This window comes from Amblyraja radiata, chromosome 7 (genome assembly GCF_010909765.2).
Source record: "Amblyraja radiata isolate CabotCenter1 chromosome 7, sAmbRad1.1.pri, whole genome shotgun sequence".
In the NCBI taxonomy this organism is placed as follows: domain Eukaryota; kingdom Metazoa; phylum Chordata; class Chondrichthyes; order Rajiformes; family Rajidae; genus Amblyraja; species Amblyraja radiata.
The window spans coordinates 83,616,516-83,638,957 of NC_045962.1; the positions used below are offsets into that span (position 1 = coordinate 83,616,516).

At 48.3% G+C, this 22,442-nt stretch overlaps 1 protein-coding gene and 1 long non-coding RNA gene across 4 annotated transcripts in view; both read right to left on the bottom strand.

The window, feature by feature from the left end:
• adcy5 (adenylate cyclase 5) overlaps nt 1-22,442 on the bottom strand; it is a 266,316-nt gene that overhangs the window by 209,329 nt on the left and 34,545 nt on the right. The gene's annotated exons all lie outside the window — the stretch shown is intronic.
• The window catches only part of LOC116975577, a 57,901-nt gene that overhangs the window by 29,120 nt on the left and 6,339 nt on the right, over nt 1-22,442 (bottom strand). Inside the window, exon 3 of the long non-coding RNA XR_004412663.1 lies at nt 18,817-18,925. This is a non-coding gene — a long non-coding RNA (uncharacterized LOC116975577). The remainder of the gene's footprint in view (nt 1-18,816; nt 18,926-22,442) is intronic.

Below are 22,442 nucleotides of genomic sequence, written 5' to 3' on the forward strand. Positions count from 1 at the left end.
CCCATTCCTCAGGGATGATTTGGAAAACAATCCAAACTACTTAACATTTCCACCGGCCTGGGGGAGAGGGGGAGACGGGGGGGGGGGGGGGGGGGGGGGAGAGAGGGAGAGAGAGAATTTAAAGTCCCATTCCTCAGGGATGATTTGGAATACAATCCAAACTACTTAGCATTTCCACCGGCCTGGCCAAGCCGCCAGTGCGAGATCGCTAACTTCATAGCGTCTCATGATTATTTATCAGTCATGAGATTACAACAAAAAAACCCCCAGCTTCAAAGGAGAACAAGATGTCTCTGGTTGTCGACCAATCCTGAGGCTTCGGACCTACAGGCGAGGCAGGATTTAACGGGATGGGGACTGAATATTCCTTGGACTAACTCCCATCGTGCACGGATGTCCATTTCCACACTCCACTAGGAATCGCAGAGAGTTGTGGACGCAGCCCAGACCATCACACTAACCAACCTCCCTTCCATTGACTCCATCTACACCTCACGCTGCCTTGGCAAAGCCAGCAGCATCATCAAGGACCACTCTTCTCCCCTCTCCCATCAAGGCAAGAGGTACAGAAGTTTGAAGATGCACACCTCCAGATCCAGGGACAGTTTCTTCCCAGCTGTTATCAGGCAACTGAACCATCCTACCCCTGGATAAGAATATACAGGGCAAGATTAGCAAGTTTGCTGATGATACAAAAGTTAGTGGTTTTGCAGATGGTGAAGATGGTTGTGAACGATTGCAGCAGGATCTGGATCGATTGGCCAGGTGGGCGGAGGAATGGTTGATAGAATTTAATACAGAAAAGTGTGAGGTGTTGCATTTTGGGACGTCGAACAAGGGCAGGACCTACACAGTGAATGGTAGGCTTCTGGGTAGCGTTGTAGAGCAGAGGGATCTAGGAGTACAGGTGCATGGTTCCTTGAAGTTTGAGTCGCAGGTGGATAAGGTGGTCAAAAAGGCTTTTGGCACTTTGGTCTTCATCAGTCAGAGTATTGGGTATAGAAGTTGGGAGGTCATGTTGCAGTTGTATAAGAACATTGGCGAGACCGCATTTAGAATATTGTGTTCAGTTCTGGGCACCATGTTATAGGAGAGATATTGTCAAGATGGAAAGGATTCAGAAAAGATTTATGAGGATGTTGCCAGGACTAGAGGGTGTGAGCTACAGGGAGAGGTTGAGTAGGCTGGGTCTCTATTCCTTGGAGCGCAGGAGGATGAGGGGTGATCTTATAGAGATGTACAAAATCATGAGAGGAATAGATTGAGTCTTTTGCCCAGAGTAGGGGAATTGAGGACTAGAGGACAAGATTTAATAGGAATCCGAGGGGTAACTTTTTCACACAAAGGGTGGTGGGTGTATGGAACAAGCTGCCAGAGGAGGTAGTTGAGGCTGGGACTATCCCATCATTTAAGAAACAGTTAGACAGGTACATGGATAGGACAGGTTTGGAGGGATATGGACCAAGTGGGACCAGTGCAGCTGGGACATCGTTGGCCAGTGTGGGCGAGTTGGGCCGAAGGTCATGTTTCCACACTGTATCACTCTATGACTCTAACTGGAGAGCAGTCCCGAACTATCTACCACCTACCTCATTGGAGACTCTCGAAGTATCTTTGGTTGGACTTTACTGGCTTTATCTTGCATAAAACATTATTCACGTTATTCCCTTTAAAATGTATCCGTACAGTGTGGGTGGCACGTTTGTAATCAAGTAGTTTGTTTCCGCTGACTGGTTAGCATGCAACAAAAGCTTTTCACTGTATCTGGGTGGGACTAGTGTAGATGGAACATGTTAGTCAGTTTGTCAAGTTGGGCCGAAGGTCCCGTTTGTCTCTACAGCTCTCGATGACTCTATCAAGTTAGCAGAAAGACTATACATGATTACAGTCAAGCCGTCCATGAGATAAAGGGAATAACGCTTTGTGCAAGATAATGTCCAGTCAAATCCGATTAAAGATAGTCTGAGGGTCTCCACTGTGGTAGGTGGTAGCTCAGGACTGCTGTCCAGTTGGTGATAGTTGCCTGATAACAGCTGGGAAGAAACTGTCCCTGAATCTGAAGGTGTGCATCTTCAAACTTCTGTACCTCTTGCTTGATGGGAGAGGGGAGAAGAGGGAATGGCCGGGGTGAGACTGGTCCTAGATCATGCTGCTGGCCTTGCCGAGTGTGTAAATGGAGTCAATAGAAGGGAGGCTGGTTTGTGTGACGGTCTGAGCCGAATCCACAATTCTCCGCCATTTCTTGCGGTCTTGCACGGAGCTGTTCCCAAACCAAGCTGTGATGCATCCCGATAAAATGCTTTCTACGCCGGATCTATAGAAGTTGGTGAGAGTTCTTGGGAGCATGCCAAACTTCCTAACTTGGCGAAGATAGATATTTCTCTCCCTCTCTCTCTCTGTCTCCTTCAATGCTTCAATAGCACACCAAAAAGTGAACAAAGCCATTCAGCCCATCAACTAGTGTCACTCACAGAGTCCACGGATTCTATGCTATCCCACTTTCTCATCTACTTCCTGCACACTTGGGGCAAATTTAAAGAGGCCAATTAATCTACAAACCTGGACTTTGGGATGTGGGAAGAAATGTTACTGGACTTTATCTTGCACTAAACGTTATTCCCTATTACACTGTGGACAGCGGCATTATGCAATCATGCATTGTCTTTCCGCTGGCTGGATAGCACGCAACAAAAGCTTGTCACTGTATCTCGGTACACGTGACGATCAACTAAACTGGAGCACCCAGAGGAAACCCACGCGGTCACAAGAGAGAACGTGCAAACTCCACACAAAGGAAGAACCCGAGGCCAGGATTGAACCTGGCGCTGTGGGGCAGCAGCTCCACCCGCTGCGCCGCCGAGACGCACGAATGCTGGAAATGAAAACATCGCATCGAGTCCAGTCGCGCGCGAACCAATGCAACATCTGCCTCAAAAGTTGTCCCAAACCCAACTCTGCAAGAACATTACCACCTCATCAACTTAGCACGAATTTCATTTCTCACACGTTCTAACTGGCAGCCTCTCACCACCACTGTGGTTTCATTGTTTGCAATTGAGCAACTCGGGGACTCGAGGGACTGAGTTACAGAGAGTGGGAGGCTGGGCAGGCTATGACTTCATTCCTTGGCGAGCGAGAAACGGAGGGGTGATCCGACAGAGGTGTTAAAATATCACGGGGGGGGGGGGGGCCCATAGATGGAACACAGAACATTGAACAATGCAGCAAAGGAAGAGGCCCTTCGGCCCACATTGTCTATGCCAAACATGATGCCAAGTTCAACTAATCTCCTCTGCATGCATGCAATCCTTATCCCTCCTTTACTGCATACGAATGAATGAATACGTTCATTGGCCAAAAAGTCGTAGCGTCTTTCTGGTCGACGGTAAATTTTCAACATGTTGAACATTCTTCGGCAACAGCGGATTTGACGCCAATGAGCGCAGCTTGTCTTCTCCTGACGTGGGTGCTGTCGTAGGTTGTCGCCAGGATGACATAGATTGTCGCCGGCTTTTCGGCGACCAGCTACGACTATGAGTCGCCGGCAGTTGCCAAAAGAAGAATCTCCAAGTGGGACACGCCCATGAGTGAGTCTACCCGATCTATTCCTCTCATGATCTTATACAACTCCATAAGATAATCCTTGATTGGTACTGGTGTCAGGGGTTATGGGGAGAAGGCAGGAGAATGGGGTTAGGAGGTAGAGATAGATCAGCCATGATTGAATGGCGGTGTAGACAATAGGCAAAAGGTGCAGGAGTAGGCCATTCGGCCCTTCGAGCCAGCACCGCCATTCAATATGATCATGGCTGATCATCCCCAATTAGTACCCCGTTCCTGCCTTCTCCCCATCTCCCCTGACTCTGCTAACTTTACGAGCCCTTTGTAGCTCTCTCTTGAAAGTAGCCGGAGATCTGGCCTCCATCGCCCTCTGAGGCAGAGAATTCCACAGACTCACAACTCTCTGTGTTTCCTCATCTCCGTTCTAAATGGCTTACCCCTTATTCTTAAACTGTGGCCCCTGGTCCTGGACTTCCCTAACATCTGAAACATGTTTCCTGCCTCTAGCGTGTCAAAACCCATTATTAATCTTATATGTTTCAATGAGATACCCTCTCATCCTTCTATAGACTTGACGGGCCGAATGGCCTAATTCTGCTCCAATTCCTTATGACCTTAAGACCTTAATCCCTCATCCTCCCCATGCTCCAGACCTATCGGCTGTGCTGAAGTCCAAAAAAATCTACACAACAAATCTTGCTTTTCTTTCTTAACAACGTCAACAGGAGATGGGCAATTAGCCAAAACCACACTTGTGATCTCCACATGTCGGGAGTGAACTAAACTGGTAGCGTGGTTAATTCCGATGAAAGGCTGCTAGTCAGTGAGCCATCATCAAAGCCCTTGACCTTGACAGAGCCTCTGCTGAAACGCCGCCAACTCCCTCACAGAGCCATTGTTCAGGTGATGGCAAGGACATAAACAACCGCAACAAAAACAACAGCAAACCTGCCATTAACCAATATCCTTTTGGGAAAGGAGCTGATGAATCATCATTAGATGCAGGAAGAATTTTCCCCGCTCACAAATCTGCCTCCTGGGGTGATGCAAGAGAAGGGTGCGTGGTTCGCCCCTGTCAGGGCTTCCGCAACGGCGGCTTCTCCCGCCCGAGTTGCGGGGTTGAAAATTACCTGGAGCGGGGCCTTACATCATCGCCCAGCGCGGCTTTAAATGGCCGCGGGACTTGCTAGCGCCCGCCGGGGGCTCCAACACCAAGACCCGGAGCGTGGCCTTGCATCGCCCGGCGTGGCTTTAATTGCCGCGGGACTTATTTACCATCGCCCGCCGGGGGTTTTGACTCTGACATCGGGAGGAGAATGAGGAGTGCAGGGGAGAGATAAGACTTTGCCTTCCATCACAGCGAGGAGGAGATGCGCTGTGATGGATGTTTGTGTAAATTGTGTTGTGTCTCGGTTCTTTTTCTTGTGTGTATGACTGCAGAAACCAAATAACAATAAATAAATTGTATTGTATTGTATTGTATAATAACCCTGTATAAACCGGGAGGGCAGCCCGAGTGAGAATGGAACCCATACACCCAGGCAGAGGGGGGCAGGACCGTGATTCATTAGGTTGTCACTGCTGAAATTTCTGCATGATTCAGTGAAGAAGGGAGAACTAGTGTCGCTAACACCAGTAGCAATTCAACAGCGCTTGCAGCACCGGAGACCCAGCTGCCGAGAATGTTTATCTCCAGTGACCTATGACCTGGGCATGCTCAGTCGGAATACCGAACTCGCTTATTCACTGGATGTTTTCAAGAGAGGGGTAGACTTAGCTCTTAGTGCTAACGGAATCAAGGGATATGGGGGAAAAAGCAAGAACGGGGTACTGATTCTGGATGATCAGCCATGATCATATTGAATGGTGATGCTGGCTCGAAGGGCGGAATGGCCTACTCCTTCGAGCCAGCACTGCCATTCAATATGATCATGGCAAATCATCTAAAATCAGTGCCCCGTTCCTGCCTTCTCCCCATATCCCCTGACTCCGCTATTTTTAAGAGCCCTATCTAGCTCTCTCTTGAAAGCATCCAGAGAACCTGCCTCCACCAACCTCCGAGGCAGAGAATTCCAGACTCACCACTCTCAGGTACTGATTGGGGATGAGGGATACTGATTGGGGATGATCAGCCATGATCACAATGAATGGCGGTGCTGGCTTGAAGGGCCAAATGGCCTACTCATGCACCTATTGTCGATAAGAAAAAGTGTTTCCTTGTCTCCGTTTCCAAAATGCAACACCTCACACTTATCTGCATTAAATTCCATCAACCATTCCTCTGCTCACTTGCCCAGCTGATCTAGATCCTGCTGTAATTCGTGACAACTGTCTTTACTATCTACGATACCACCCACTTTAGTGTCATCTGCAAACTAATGCCCCTGTCCCACTTAGGAAACCTGAACGGAAACCTCTGGAGACTTTGCGCCTCACCCAAGGTTTCCGTGCGGTTCCCGGAGGTTTTTGTCAGTCTCCCTACCTGCTTCCACTACCCGCAGTCTGAAGAAGGGTTTCGGCCCGAAACGTCGCCTATTTCCTTCGCTCCATAGATGCTGCTGCACCCGCTGAGTTCCTCCAGCAATTTTGTGTACCTTCCACTACCCGCAACCTCCGGCAACCACCTGCAACCTCCGGGAACCGCACGGAAACCTTGGGTGGGGCGCAAAGTCTCCAGAGGTTTACGTTCAGGTTTCCGAAGTGGGACAGGGCATTACTAATCGTGCCTTATACATTCTCACTCAAATCGTTGCTATAAAGAACAAACAGCATTGGGTCCAGTGATAATCCCTGAGGCACACCACTAGCCAAGAATAAGGAGTAAGCCATTTAGAACGGAGACGAGGAAACACTTTTTCTCACAGAGAGTGGTGAGTCTGTGGAATTCTCTGCTTCAGAGGGCGGTGGAGGCAGGTTCTCTGGATGCTTTCAAGAGAGAGCTAGATAGGGCTCTTAAAGATAGCGGAGTCAGGGGATATGGGGAGAAGGCAGGAACGGGGTACTGATTGGGGATGATCAGCCATGATCATCCCAATGTAGCCACTCTGCCACCACCAGACTGTGCTTGGTGAGCATCCTGTATTTCTATTCTCTGGGCTGTCGAGATCACTGCCAAGTCAGCGTTAATTGCTCATCCTTGAGTCGCCAAGGTGCCACCTGCTAGGAGACCTGGGAGTATTGGCGTTCAGCTGTGCCCGAGGCCTTCCAGAATATGTCTGTGGCGTTGGCGAGCAACTGTGGCACTGTGGGCACAACACCCACCTCCGCGCCAAACTTCCCAACGTCACCACATATACTAGAGGATACACGTACACAAAAAGCTGGAGTGACTCAGCGGGACAGGCAGCATCTCTGATCGGATCACTTTGCACTAAACATTAGTCCCTCAGGATCCCATTAGGATCTTATAGAAACATACAAACATTCTTAAGGGATTGGACAGGCTAGATGCACGATAAATGTTCCCCATGTTTGGGGGAGAGTCCAGAACCAGGGGTCACAGTTTAAGAATAAGGGGTAGGCCATTTAGCACTGAGATGAGGAAAAACTTTTTCACCCAGAGAGTTGTGAATCTGCGGAATTCTCTGCCACGGAAGGCAGTGGAGGCCAATTCACTAAATGTTTTCAAGAGAGAGATATAGATCTTAGGGCTAGAATCAAGGGATATGGGGAGAAAGCACTAACAGGATACTGATTTTGGATGACAGTGCTGGCTCGAAGGGCCGAATGGCCTACTCCTGCACCTATTTTCTAAGTTTCTATGTTTCCATTAACCTACACGCTGTAAATGGCTCGATTGTAATCATGTATTGTCTTTCTACTGACTGGTCAGCACGCAACAAAAGCTTTTCACTGTACCTCGGTACACGTGACAATAAACTAAACTAAATCAAGAATCGGTTAATCTCTGCCTTAAAAATACCCATTGACTTGGCCTTCACAGCCATCCGTGGGCAGAGATTAAAAAGGGATGAAAGGGTAACAAAAGGGGCATAAAGGAGATAAAAGGGTGTTTGTAATAAGAGAAGAGTAGAGAATGAAAAGTGAAAGGTGAAGCCAGAAACCTGAGCTAACGGATAATATATACCTATCAACCTGTCCAAATGGATTTTTAAACATTGTCACACCCTCTGTGTGAAAATAATTTGACCATCGGGTCCCCTTTAAATTTTGTTTAAGAAGGAACTGCAGATGTTGGAAAATCGAAGGTAGACCAAAATGCTGGAGAAACTCAGCGGGTGAGGCAGCATTTATGGAGCAAAGGAAATAGGCGACGTTTCGGGTCGAAACCCTACTTCAGCCTGAAGAAAGGTTTCAACCCGAAACGTTGCCTATTTCCTTCTCTCCAGAGATGCTGCCTCACCCGCTGAGTTTCTCCAGCATTTTGGTCTACCCTTTAAATTTTGCTTGGGAATCTTACAGCACAGTGGTATGAATATTGATTTCTCTAAATTCAGGTAGCCCCGGCATTCTCTCTCTCTCTCTCTCTATCTCTTTCTCTATACCCCTCCCCCACCCAAGTCGCAGCAGCTTCTCGTTTTCACCCTACTAACAGCTAACAATGTCTGAAGAAGGGTTTCGGCCCGAAACGTCGCCTATTTCCTTCGCTCCATAGATGCTGCTGCACCCGCTGAGTTTCCCCAGCAATTTTGTGTACCTTCAACAGCTAACAATGGCCTGTTTCCTTTATCATCCTTGTCTTTTATGCATATCTTTCATTCATTGTTCTTTATCTCTCTACATCATCATCATCTATATCTCTCGTTTCCCGTATCCCTGACTAGTCTGAAGAAGGTACACAAAATTGCTGGGGAAACTCAGCGGGTGCAGCAGCATCTATGGAGCGAAGGAAATAGGCGAAGTTTCGGGCCGAAACCCTTCTTCAGACTGATGGGGGGTGGGGGGGGAAAGAAAGAAGGAAAAGGGGAGGAGGAGGAGGAGCCCGAGGGCGGGCGGATGGGAGGGTGGGAGGAGACAGCTAGAGGGTTAAGGAAGGGGAGGAGACAGCAAGGGCTAGCCAAATTGGGAGAATTCAATGTTAATGCCATAAGGACGCAAGGTCCCCAGACGGAATATGAGGTGCTGTTCCTCCAATTTCCGCTGTTGCTCACTCTGGCAATGGAGGAGACCCAGGACAGTCTGAAGAAGGGTCTGGACCCGAAACGTCACCCATTCCTTCTCTCCAGAGATACTGCCTGTCCCGCTGAGTTACTCCAGCTTTTTGTGTCTATCCTCATCAAACCTTTTTCCTTTCATCTTGACCCATGGCCCTCTCGCTATTAGGACTTGGTCTGGGAGTGGCCGAGGGGGACAGTGTCAGTGGGTTTAAGGACATGAGAAGAAATGGAAGGATTTTCTGTAAATGGGAAGATAGTCCGAGGGTCTCCAATGTGGTAGATGGTTGCTCAGGACCGCTCTCTAGTTGTTGGTAGGATGGTTCAGTTGCCTGATAACAGCTGGGAAGAACAGCTCCGTGCCGCACGGTGGCCCAGCGGTAGAGTTGTTGCCTCACAGCACCAGAGACCCGGGTTTGATCCTGACTACGCGTGCTGTCTGTACGGAGTTCGTACGCCCTCCCGTGACCGCGAGCGTTTTCTTCATGGTGCTCCGATTTCCTCCCACATTCCAAAAGCGCGCGGGTTTGTAGGTTAATCGGCTTGGTGTAAATGTAAATTGTCCCTAATGTGTGTGTAGGATAATGTTGGCGTTGCGGGGATCGCTGGTCGGCACGGACTCGGTTGGCCGAAGGGCCTGTTTCCGTGCTGTGTCTCTAAACTGAACTAAACCAAAAAGTTAAGAAGGCTTTTGAGAAGCACAGGTGCCAACAGTCACAACATACCATACACCTCTGCACATCGATGGAGCTGATGTGGAAAGGGTCAGCAGAGTGAAGTTCCTAGGACTCCACCTGTCAGATGACCTGACGTCCACGACCAACACCACAGCACTGGTCAAGAGAGCCCAGCAGCGACTACACCCTCTCCGAAGACTACGGAAAGCAGGTCTCCCCACTACACACCTACGAACTTTTTATAGGGGGCCAATCGAGAGCACATTAACCTACGGCATCACTTCCTAGTTCGGGAGCTGCAAGGCGTACGAACGGCACCAACTAGACAGGATTGTGAAGACCGCCAGCAGGATTATTGGTGCTCCACTCCCTTTCCTGCTGGACATATACAGGAAGAGATGTATCAGCAGAGCCATCTCCATCATCAAAGACCCCTACCACCCATCGCATCACATATTCTCCATCCTGCCATCTGGGAAGAGGTACAGGAGCATTAGCTGCAAAACCAGCAGGATGCTCCTCAGCTTCTTCCCGCAGGCTATAAGACTGATAAACGGACTTTGCCCCCTGCCAAAGTATCGCGCACCAACCACCAACCTGGACACACTGCAGCAGAGCCACTGTCGTGCCGCTGCCGATCGGAACGCCTGTTGATGTTTAGTAGAGAGTAGAGTGTTTAATTTGTTCATGATATATGTATTTTTATTTCTATTTATTTTTTACTGCACACTGAATGGACACTGGTTGAGCAACGTTTTTTTTGTTTCCTCTGGGTATGTGAGTACTCAGGAAAATGACAATAAAGATATACTGTACTATACTATACTATACTATACTAACAACTATTCAATCGCACCTGCAATCCTAAAGGGTACAGTGGGAGGTTTATTAAACTCATCTGACTACTGAGACGCATTGGATCCAAATGAAATGGTGATGAGGGAACTGGTTTTAAAAGTGTGTAGTGAATACTTACAGGGAGGTACAGGCGTGTGAGAATGCACACCTCCAGATTCAGGGACAGTTTCTTCCCAGCTGTTAACTGAACCATCCTACGAACAACTAGAGAGCGGTCCTGAGCTACCACCTGCCTCATTGGAGACCCGCGGACTATCTTTAATCGGACTCTATCTTTCACTAAATGTTATTCCTTTCATCATGTGTCGGTACACTGCGTACGGCTAGATTGTAATCTTGTATAGTCTTGCAACATAGAAAATAGGTGCAGGAGTAGACCATTCGGGCCCCATCAAGTCTGCACCGCCATTCAATATGATCATGGCTGATCATCCCCAATCAGTACCCCGTTCCTGCTCTCTCCCCATATCCCTTGATTCCGTTAGCCAAGTCTAACTTTCTGTTGAAAACATCCAGTGAATTGGCCTCCACTGCCTTCTGTGGCAGAGAATTCCACAGATTCACAACTCTCGGGGTGAAAAAGATTTTCCTCATCTCAATCCTAAATGGCCGACCACTTATTTTTAAACTGTGACCCCTGGTTCTCCCCAACACCGGGAACATTTTTCCTGCATCTGACCTGTCCAATCCCTCAAGAATTTTATATGTTTCTATAAGGTCCCCTCTCATGTTTCTAAATTCCAGTGAATACAGGCCCAGTCGACTCATTCTTTCATCATATGTCAGCCCAGCCATCCCGGGAATTAACCTGGTGAACCTACGCTGCACCCCCTCAATAGCAAGAAATCTCCTTCCTCAAATTAGGGAGACCAACACTGCACAAACTGGCTGGTCAGCACGCAACAACAAAAAAAAGCTGTTCATTGCACCTCGGTTCAACTAAACTAAATTCCAGATATGTGCATCACACACAGAAAAGCTTGAACTGACCGAGTCTCTTTCCCCTTGAGAACGGGAGACTAAGGGACGAATGACCCTGGGAATTATCTGTAAGATTAACCTTCTGGATAGACCGGATGCCGAGAGAATGATTTCAACACTTAGGGAAGAACATGACCAGAGGCTGCCCGTAAAAGATAGTCATGCACTCCAGTGGCATCCGGACCTGTCCATAGAAAGGAGATGAAGAGGAATTTATTCATTCAGAGGGCGTCGAATCTGTGGAATTCATTGCCAAGAACGGCTGCGGAGGCCAAGTCATTGAGTATTTTTTAGGCAGAGATCGATAGATTCTTTATTGTTAGATAGACAAAAATGCTGGAGAAACTCAGCGGGTCAGGCAGCATCTATGGAGCGAAGGAATAGGTGACGTTTCGGGTCAAGGCCCTTCTTCAGACTTAGATTCTTTATTAGTGATGATCAAGGGCTATGGAGTGGAGGCAGGAGAATGCTGTTGAGAGGGAAAGATAGATCAGCCGTGATTGAATGGCGGAGGAGACTTGACGGGCTGAATGGCCTGATTCTGCTCCCATGACTAAAGAAAACATTAGACAATAGACAATAGGTGCAGGAGCAGGAGCAGGCCATTCGACCCTTCGAGCCAGCACCGCCATTCAATGTGATCATGGCTGATCATCCCCAATCAGTACCCCGTTCCTGCCTTCTCCCCATATCCCCTGTCTCCGCTATTTTTAAGAGCTCTATCAAGCTCTCTCTTGAAAGCATCCAGAGAACCGGCCTCCACCGCCCTCTGAGGCAGAGAATTCCACCTGTGTGAAAAAGAGTTTCCTCGTCTCCGTTCTAAATGGCTTACCCCTTATTCTTTACTATGCGTTTGTATGTTCTCCCTGTGTCCGTGTGGGGTTCCGCCCACGTACCAAAGACGTGCAGGTTTGTAGGTGAGTTATCTTCTGCAAATTGTCGTTCGTGTGTAGAATAGAACTAGTGTACGGGTGATCTTTGGTCGGAGCGGACTCGGTGTGCCGAAGGGCTTGTTTCCACACTGTATCCCTGAACTAAACTAAAAGTCTAGGTGCGGAATACAGTAGCAATTCAGAAGAAACTCTATTACCAACTTGAGGTCGAGAATGTTGAGCTGTTGAGGTTCATAAGTTCCAGGTGCAGAATTAGGCCATTCGGCCCCTCAAGTCTACCCATAACAGCTGGGAAGAACTGCTCCGGGCCGCACGGTGGTGCAGAGATGGAGCTGCTGCCTCACAGCGCCAGGGACCCGGGTTCGATCCTGACTAAGGGTGCTTGTCTGTACGGAGTTTGTACGTTCTCCCTGTGCCAACAGCCACAACAACTATTAAATCGCACCTGCAATCCAGCCTGAAGTGTACAGTGGGAGGATCATTGAACTAATCTGAGACTGGGATCACAAATGAAATGTTGATGAGGGAACTGGTTTTAAAAGTGTGTAGTGTATACTTACAGGGAGGTTCAGATGTGTGAAAACGCACTCCTCCAGAGTCAGTGCCAGTTTCTTCCCAGCTGTTATCAGTTAACTGAACCATCCTACGAACAACTAGAGCGCGGTCCTGAGCTACCACCTGCCTCATTGGAGACCCGCGGACTATCTTTAATCGGACTTGACTGGACTCTATCATCACTATATATTATTCCTTTCATCATGTGTCGGTATACTGCGTACGGCTCGATTGTAATCTTGTATTGTCTTTCAACATAGAAATATAGAAAATAGGTGCAGGAGTAGGTCATTCGGCCCTTTGAGCCAGCACCGTCATGGCTGATCTATCTCACCCTCCTTCTCATCATAACCCTTGACACCCTTATGCCCCTGTCCCACTTAGGAAACCTGAACGGAAACCTCTGGAGACTTTGCGCCCCACCCAAGGTTTCCGTGCGGTTCCCAGAGGTTGCAGGTGGTTGCCGGAGGTTGCAGGTAGTGGAAGCAGGTAGGGAGACTGACAAAAACCTCCGGGAACCGCACGGAAACCTTGGGTGAGGCGCAAAGTCTCCAGAGGTTTCCGTTCAGGTTTCCTAAGTTGGACAGGGGCACTACTAATCAGAGTTTTATTTCAGTTTAGAGATACAACGTGGAAACAGGCCCTTTGTCCCACAGAGACCAGCGCCGCAGAGACCAGCGATGCCTGCACGTGTATGTAAACATTTAAAAAGGACGAGCTTTTGAGAGAAGGTGAGGCCGAGGTAAAAAAAAAAAAATATTCACCAGAGGGTGACGATTCTTAGCACGCTGGTTCCAGAGAAGAATCTAGAAACAATACAACCGCCCTACTGTTTTAAATCATTTTGCTCTTCACTCTACTAGTTGTACTTTTGCTTGGCATAATTGTACTCATGGAGTATTATCTGATTTGATTAGATAGCACGCATACAAGAAATGTTCATTCTATCTTGGTGCATGTGATAATAATAATAATAATAATAAGCCAAAAGCCAATAAACAATCTGCAGGTTTTTCTGAAATGGAAATGTCAAAGTCTCGAGGACACAGCTTGAAGGTGAGAGAGTCAAAGTGTAAAGGAGACGAGTGCAGGGGGAATCTTTTTAACACAGATAGTGGTGGGTGGCTGGAACAAAGAAACATAGAAACATAGAAAATAGGTGCAGGAGTAGGCCATTCGGCCCTTCGAGTCTGCACCGCCATTCAATATGATCATGGCTGATCATCCAACTCAGTATCCTGTACCTGTCTTCTCTCCATACCCCCTGATCCCTTTAGCCACAAGGGCCACATCTAACTCCCTCTTAAATATAGCCAATGAACTGGCCTCAACTACATTCTGTGGCAGAGAATTCCACAGATGCACCACTCTCTGTGTAAAAAATGTTTTTCTCATCTCGGTCCAAAAAGACTTCCCCCTTATCCTTAAACTGTGACCCCTTGTTCTGGACTTCCCCAACATCGGGAATAATCTTCCTGCATCTAGCCTGTCTAACCCCTTAAGAATTTTGTAAGTTTCTATAAGATCCCCCCTCAATCTTCTAAATTCTTGCGAGTACAAGCCGAGTCTAACCAGTCTTTCTTCATATGAAAGTCCTGCCATCCCAGGAATCAGTCTGGTGAACCTTCTCTGTACTCCATCTATGGCAAGAATGTCTTTCCTCAGATTAGGAGACCAAAACTGTACGCAATACTCCAGGTGTGGTCTCACCAAGACCCTGTACAACTGCAGTAGAACCTCCCTGCTCCTATACTCAAATCCCTTTGCTAACATACTAACATGCTAACATACCATTCGCTTTCTTCACTGCCTGCTGCACCTGCATGCTTACTTTCAATGACTGGTGTACCATAACACCCAGGTCTCGTTGCATCTCCCCTTTTCCTAATCGGCCACCATTCAGATACCAAGCTGCCAAGGGTGGGTGGTGGAGGCAGATTTGATAGTGGGGTCTCAAGAGGTTTTTAGATCGGCACGTGGATATGTAGGGAATGGAGGGATATGGATCGCATGCAGGCAGAGGAGATTAGTTTGACTTGGCATCATGTTCTGCACAGATATTGCGGGCCGAAGGGCCTGTTCCTGTGCTGTACTGTTCTATTGCTGCTGGAGGGCGGCACGGTAGAGTTGCTGCCTCACAGAGCCAGAGACCCGGGTTCGATCCTGACTACGGGTGCTGTCTGTACGTAGTTTTTACATTCTCCCAGTGACCGCGTGGGTTTTCTCCGGGTGCACCGGTTTCCTCCCACCCTCCAAAGACGTACAGTTTTGTCGGTTAATTGGCTTTGCTAAAACTGTAAAATTGTCTCTTGTGTGTAGGATACGCAATCCCCCGGTTGCTAAGCACTTTAACTCCCCCTCCCATTCCCACACTGACCTTTCTGTCCTGGGCCTCCTCCACTGTCTGAGTGAGGCCCAGCGCTTATTGGAGGAACAGCACCTCATATTTCACTTGGGCAGCTTACAACCCAGCAGTATGAGTATAGACTTCTCTAACTTCAAGTAACCCTTGCTTTCCCTCTCTCCATCCCTCCCCCACCCTAGTTCTCCGAGTAGTTTCACTGTCCTCCTGATTAATGTTATTGATTATATGCCTCCTTGTCACCTTCCCTTCAGCTATTTACCATTCTACATTTTCCTTATCATCGTCTGCTTTGATATGTCATTTTCACACCTTACCCTTCCATATTTCTAGTCTCCCCTGATTCTCAGTCTGAAGAAAGAGGTCTCAGCCCGAAACATCACCCATTCCTTCTCTTCAGAGATGCTGCCTGTCCCGCTTTGTGTCTATCTACAGGAATAGCCTGCCTCAGTCTTCTGAAGGACCCCGACCTGAAATATCACCTGTCCATTCCCTCCACAGATGCTGCCTTACTCCAGCACAAGATTCCAGCATCTGCAGTTCCTTGTGCCTCTCAATTCTATGTCAGGCACCTTCCCGGAGAGGGATTATGAAGCTCAACAGCGAACAAATGGCTGAAGCATCCCTTCCAATGCCAACCACAGGACCATTAACTCCATCCATAGTTCGACGTATCCCCAACAACTCTCACCAACTTCAACAGATGCGCCCTAGATAGCTTTTTTATCGGGATGCATCACAGCACGGTTTGGGAATAGCTCCATCCACGATCGCAATAAATTGCAGCGAATTGTGGACGCAGCCCAGACCATCACACAAACCAACCTCCCTTCCATTGACTCCATGTATGCCTCATCCTGCCTCGGCAAGGCCAGCAGCATAATCAAGGACCAGTCTCACACCGGCCACTCCCTCTTCTCCCCTCTCCCATCAGGCGAGAGTTACAGAAGTGTGAAAACGCACACCTCCAGATTCAGGGACAGTTTCTTCCCAGCTGTTGTCAGGCAACTGAATCATCCTACCAACAACTAGAGAGAGGGAGGTTCCTTCCGCCAGGCGGGATGCGGGAGGAGGAGGCGATGGAGCCGCTGTTGCCGCTGTTTGAAGCCCGTCATTCGCTTCGACCCTTCGCCACCATGCACCTAGTATCTTTGCCCCACAATCAAAGATACTAGACGAATACAGCCGCCGCCGCCGACACGAAACGTCACGTTCCTATTCTCCAGAGATGCTGCCTGACCCGCGGAGTTACTCCAGTTTTTTGTGTCTATCGGTATAAACCAGTGTTCGATTGCCAAGCCGGGCAAAATGAGTCGGCATTTAGGTTGCCCGACTGCACTTTGAGTGGTCAATGGCACCCGGGCAACATCTAATTTCGAGCCCTGCAATGACCTTTCTGTCCTGGGCCTCCTCCACTGTCAGAGTGAGGTCCTGACCTCCCATCAACCTCGCTGGAGACCTTCAAACTACCTTTAATTGAACTTTACCCTGCACTAAACATTATACCCTATGTTATGTATCTGTACATTGTGGACGGCTTGATTGTAATCATGTATTTGTAGGAAGGAACTGCAGACGCTGGTTTAAACCGAAGACAGACACAAAAAGCAGGAGTAACTCGGCGGGTCTGAAGAAGGGTCTCGACCCGAAACGTCACCTATTCCTTTTCTCCAGAGATGCTGCCTGACCCTCTGAGCTACTCCAGCTTTGTGTGTAATCATGCATAGTCTTTTCGCTGACTGGACAGCACGCAACAAAAAGCTTTTCACTGTACCTAGGAACACGTGAGAGCAATAAAGTAAACTAAACTAAACTGTTGACATACTTTTATATTTATGTTAAACACTCCCAGGCATATCCTGCGGACTTACAGCTTGTTTTTCCTGTATTTATAGACAGGCAGGTGATCCCACCTTTCCTTAAAAATACACAAAAACAATTTTAAAAAAAGGTCTTGGCTCCACGTTACACCAGGGGCTTGATTATAGATCTGTTCATTTCTTTTTTTTCCCCCTCAATTTATGCTATTTGAACCCTCACAGCATCAGGGACCCGGGTGTTCGATCCCAACCACGGGCACTGTCTGCCCGGAGTTTGTACGTTCTCCCCGGGACCTGCGTGGGTTTTCTCAGAGATCTTCGGTTTCCTCCCACACTCCAAAGACGTGCAGGTTTGTAGGTTAATTGGCTTGGTGTAAGTGTAAATTGTCCCCGAGTGTGTGTCGGATAGTGTAATGCCCCTGTCCCACTTAGGAAACCTGAACGGAAACCTTTGGAGACTTTGCGCCCCACCCAAGGTTTCCGTGCGGTTCCAGGAGCTTGCAGGAGGTTGCAGGTAGTGGAAGCAGGTAGGGAGACTGACAAAAGCCTCCGGGAACCGCACGGAAACCTTGGGTGGGGCGCAAAGTCTCCGAAGGGCCTGTTTCCGCACTGTATTTCTAACCTAAACTGAAGCAGTACACATCGTCTCTCTCCATCATACAGTAAGAGCTGCACGGAGTTACCGCCTTACAGCGCAAGAGAACCGGGTTCAATTCTGACTACGGGTGCTGTCTGTACGGAGTTCGCACGTTCCCCCTGTGACCACGTGGGGTTTCCTCCCACACTCCAAAAACGCACAGGTTTGTAGGTTAATTTGCTTTGGTAAATTGTAAAAATGTCCCTAGTATGTTGGATAATTTGGAGTGCGGGAGGAAACCAGAGCACCAGGAGAAAATCAACGCGGTCACAGGGAAAACGTGCAAACTCCACACAGACAGACTGGTCTCAGAATCACAATGTGCACGGCAGAATGTACGCAATGAACTCAGTTGAGATTTCCTTATCGTAATAAGCACAGCTACAACTTCATAAGTTTTGGAGCAGAATTGGGCCACTTAGCCCATCAAGTCTACGCCGCCATTCAATCATGGCTGATCTATCCCTCCCTCTCAACCCCATTCTCCTGCCTTTTCCCCATAACCCCTGACACCCGTACTAATCAAGAATCTGCCTATCCAAAATATCCATTGATTTGGCCTCCACAGCCGTCTGTGGCAAAGAATTCCACAGATTCACCACCCTCCGACTAAAGGGATTCCTCTTCATCTCCTTGCTAAAGATACTCCCTTTTATTCTGAGGCTATGACCTCTAGTCCTAGACTAGGAGTGGGGAACCTGCGGCCTTCCGCATGCGGCCTTCTAGGCCATTAAGTGCGGCCTTTTGAATGAATCCAAATTTTGTAGAACAAATCCTTTTATTTTTATTAATATGTTTTTGTTCGTCTTTTATTATTTTAATTTTAATCTTAAAATGAACGTATTTAAAATACCAAAGAGTAAAAGAAGAATCAACAAAATAATCCTATATTTAATTGAGGTTTCTTGGATGCGGCCTTATTAGATTACAGCTAATTTAATGCGGCATTTCAACATGAAAAGGTTCCCCATTCCTGTCCTAGACTCTCCCACTAGTGGAAACATCCTCTCCACATCCACTCTATCCAGGGCTTTCACTATTCGGTACGTTTCAATGAGGTCCCCTCTTCATCCTTCTAAACTCCAGCGAGTACAGGCCCAGTCCCGCCAAACGCTCGGCATTTGTTCACCTACTCATTCCTGGGATCGTTCCCGTAAACCTCCTCTGGACCCTCTCCAACAGCAGCACATCCTGTCCTCAGATAGGATGGGCCCAAAACTGCTGACAATACTCCAAATGCGGCCTGACCAGCACCTTACACGGCCTGAGCCAGCAACAGAATGCAGCGGTTCTCACTCCCACAGCCGCACGACTTATTCAAGCATCCGCTGAAAAACACATATGAAGAGCAAACTCACTGTGGCAAAGCCTCTTCAGTCGTCGGTCGATGGCTGGGCCAGTATCAAAGGGCGGCTGGGGCGAAAGACTCTCTCTCCATCCATGTTCCAGCCTCACTGCTCCAAGGACCTGCCGTGGAAAACGACAACATTAATGTCGACGCAATCAACGGTTCAGTGGTTCTTTACTGCTCGTGGTACCTCCGTTTTATTCTGAGGCTACGGCCTCTGGTCCTAGACTCTCCCACTAGATCCCGCTCTATCCAGGCCTTTCACTATTTGGTAAGTTTCAATAGGGTTCCCCCTCATCCTTCTAAACTCCAGCGAGTACAGGCCCAGTGCCGTCAAACGCTTTCAAGTTGTATCAAGTTGTACAAACTACTTGTACCAAGGTACAAAGGTGTTCGCCTTTTTGCCTACAGATCAGGAAGATTATTGCCTTAAGGGCCTGTCCCACTTGGGCTTCATTTGCGCGTCGAGCAGATGGCGATTTTGTACATAAAATCCTGGGGCGCGACCGTGCGTCACTGCCTATGTCACCATACGCGGCATAACACGCGCTTCGTGCATCGTGACGCGTAAATTACACGCAAATGATGCCCAAGTGGGACAAGCCCTTTAAGTACAATCCCCAATTAAGAACAGAATGTATTGAAACAGCCCACAGAGTGCATATGCAAGTGGCTAGTTTAATTCAGTTTAGTTTATTGCCACGTGTACCGTTGATCGTGTATACATGATTACAATCGAGCCGTCCACATTGTACGGTCACATGATAAAGGGAATAACGTTTAGTGCAAGGTAAAGCCTGATTAAAGATAGAGATAGCACAAGGGTCTCCAATGAGGTAGATAGTAGTTCAGGACCGCTCTATAGCTGGTGGTAGGATGATTCAGTTGCCTGACAACAGCTGGGAAGAAACTGTCCCTGAATCGGGAGGTGGGCGTTTTCACACTTCTGTACCTCTTGCCTGATGGGAGAGGGATAGTAGAGGGAGTGGCCGGGGTGCGACACGTCCTTGATTGTGCTGCTGGCCTTGCCGAGGCAGCGTGAGGTCCAGTAAAGTCCAATTAGAAATAGTCTGAGGGACTCCAATGAGGCAGATGGTAGATCAGGGCTACTCTCTTGTTGATGGGATGGTCGAGCTGGTGAGCATCATTTTCATGGTCACGGCTGTAGCTGACCATAAAGGCCTGTTGTAGCCGTCGCCTCTGGCCGCATCGTCCAGTGACTTTGGGAGGAGAGGAACACCCCTGTCTTCATCAAAGGTGTGGATTTGCAGTTTACCAAGGAGGACAAGTACCTTGTAGTGTACCTGGACAGTACACTGGGCTGTCAAATCGACTCCACCATTCAATCATGGCTGATCCATCTCTCCCTCATACCCCCATTCTCCTGCCTTCTCCCCATGACCCCTGACACCCGTACTAATCAAGAATCTATCTATCTCTGCCTTAAAATATCCATTGACTTGGCCTCCGCAGCCTTCAGTGGCAACAAATTCCACAGATTCGCCACCCTCTGACTGAAGAAATTCCACCTCATCTCCTTCCTGAAGGAACGTCCTTTAATTCTGAAGCTGTGACCTCTAATCCTTGACTCTCCCACTAGTGGAAACATCCTCTCCACAACCACACTGTCCAAATCTTTCGCTATTCGGTAAGTTTCAATGAGGCCCCCCCCCCCCCCCCCTTCATCCTTTTGAACTCTAGCGAGTACAGACCCAGTGCCGTCAAACGCTCATCCCTACTCATTGCTGGGATCATTCTTGTAAACCTCCTCAGGGCCCTCTCCAGAGCCAGCACAACCTTCCTCAGATATGGTGCCCAAAATTGCTTACAATACTCCAAACGTGGCCTCACCAGTGCCTTATAGAGCCTTGGCATTACATCCCTGTTTTTGTATTCTAGCCCTCTTGTAATAAATGCTAGCATTGCATTTGCCTTCCTTGTGACAGATTCGACTTGCAAAATTAACTTTTTAGGAAAATCCTGCACCAGCACTCACAAGTCCTTTAGAGAGGATAAAAGTTTAAAGAGCGGAAGCACCATCCCTCTAAACCTGTCCATTCCATGTACCTGTTTAAATGTTTCTTAGGCAGGTATTATGGCAATGTTTGAGAAACTTTTGGACAGGCACGTGGATAGGACAGGTTTACATAGAAACATAGAAAACAGGTGCAGGAGTAGGCCATTCGGCCCTTCGAGCCTGCACCGCCATTCAATATGATCATGGCTGATCATCCAACTCAGTATCCTGTACCTGCCTTCTCTCCATACCCCCTGATCCCTTTAGCCACAAGGGCCACATCTAACTCCCTCTTAAATATAGCCAATTAACTGGCCTCAACTACCTTCTGTGGCAGAGTATTCCAGAGATTCACCACTCTCTGTGTGAAAAATGTTTTCCTCATCTCGGTCCTAAAAGATTTCCCCCTTATCCTTAAACTGTGACCCCTTGTTCTGGACTTCCCCAACATCGGGAATATCGGTTTAGAGAGATATGGGCCAAACACAGGGAAGGTGGGACATGTGTGGATGGGACATGTTGGTTGGCGTGGACAAGATGGGCTGAAGGGCCTGTTTCCACGCTGTATAACTCTATGAGCTGTCAGAAAGTACTCAAAAAGCAGCTTCAGTGAGATGAATGTCTGCCCAAGTTACTGAGCTGCAAACAAAGTTATCCTGACTGAAAGCAGAGACTAGCCCCTTCCTTCGAGCGGATTAATTCCACTGGTATTAGACCGCCGGGGCTGATTTATGCAGGGCCCCGGGGGTTAGTTGTGGTGGGGGGTAGATGATGGTGGGGGGTAGAAACTGCCCGATTAAATGGATGAAGTATGTGCAAAGCACAAAGTGTACTTTATTGAAATCAGTTCATGAAGCCATTAATTTATTTCTTCAATGCAGAGGGACTTTGTGTATCCATGTACCGATCTCAACCTGTCAGAAAAGTGACGGGATACCTCACCTGGGGTTGGCAATGGACAAAAGGAATGCTATGGTCCTTGGGCACCCAGCCAAAGCTGACCAGAAGGCCCAGGCCCCGTCTCAGTGGAGCTCAACACACCAACGCCGCTAGGGCAAGGTGGCGCAGCGGTAGAGCTGCTGCCTTACAGCGTCAGGGACCTTTGGAGCATGGTCCGATCCTTACCGCGGGTGCTATCTGTAGGGAGTTTTCTACATTCACCCCGCGAGCGTGTGGGTTTTCTCCGAGATCTTCGGTTTCCTCCCACACTCGGTTTGTAGCCTCACCCGCTGAGTTCCTCCAGCGTTTTGTGTCTACCTTCGATTTAAACCAGCATCTGCAGTTCTTTCTTACACACAGGTGTGTAGGTGAATTGGCTTGGTGTAAGTGTCATTTGTCCTTAATATGTGTAGGATAGTGTTAATGTGCAGGGATCGCTGGTCGGTGCGGACACGGTGGGCCGAAGGGCCTGTTTCCACTCTGTATCTCTAAATTAAACTTCCTAAGAAGGCTTAGAAAGTTTGGTGTGTCTCAACCTACAACAACTCTCACCAACTTCTACAGATGCGCCTTGGGAAGCATTTTATCGGGATGCATCAAAGCATGGCTTGGGAACAGCTCCGTCCAAATAAAGGCACAAAATCACCGAGAGTTGTGGACGCAACCCGGACCATCACGTA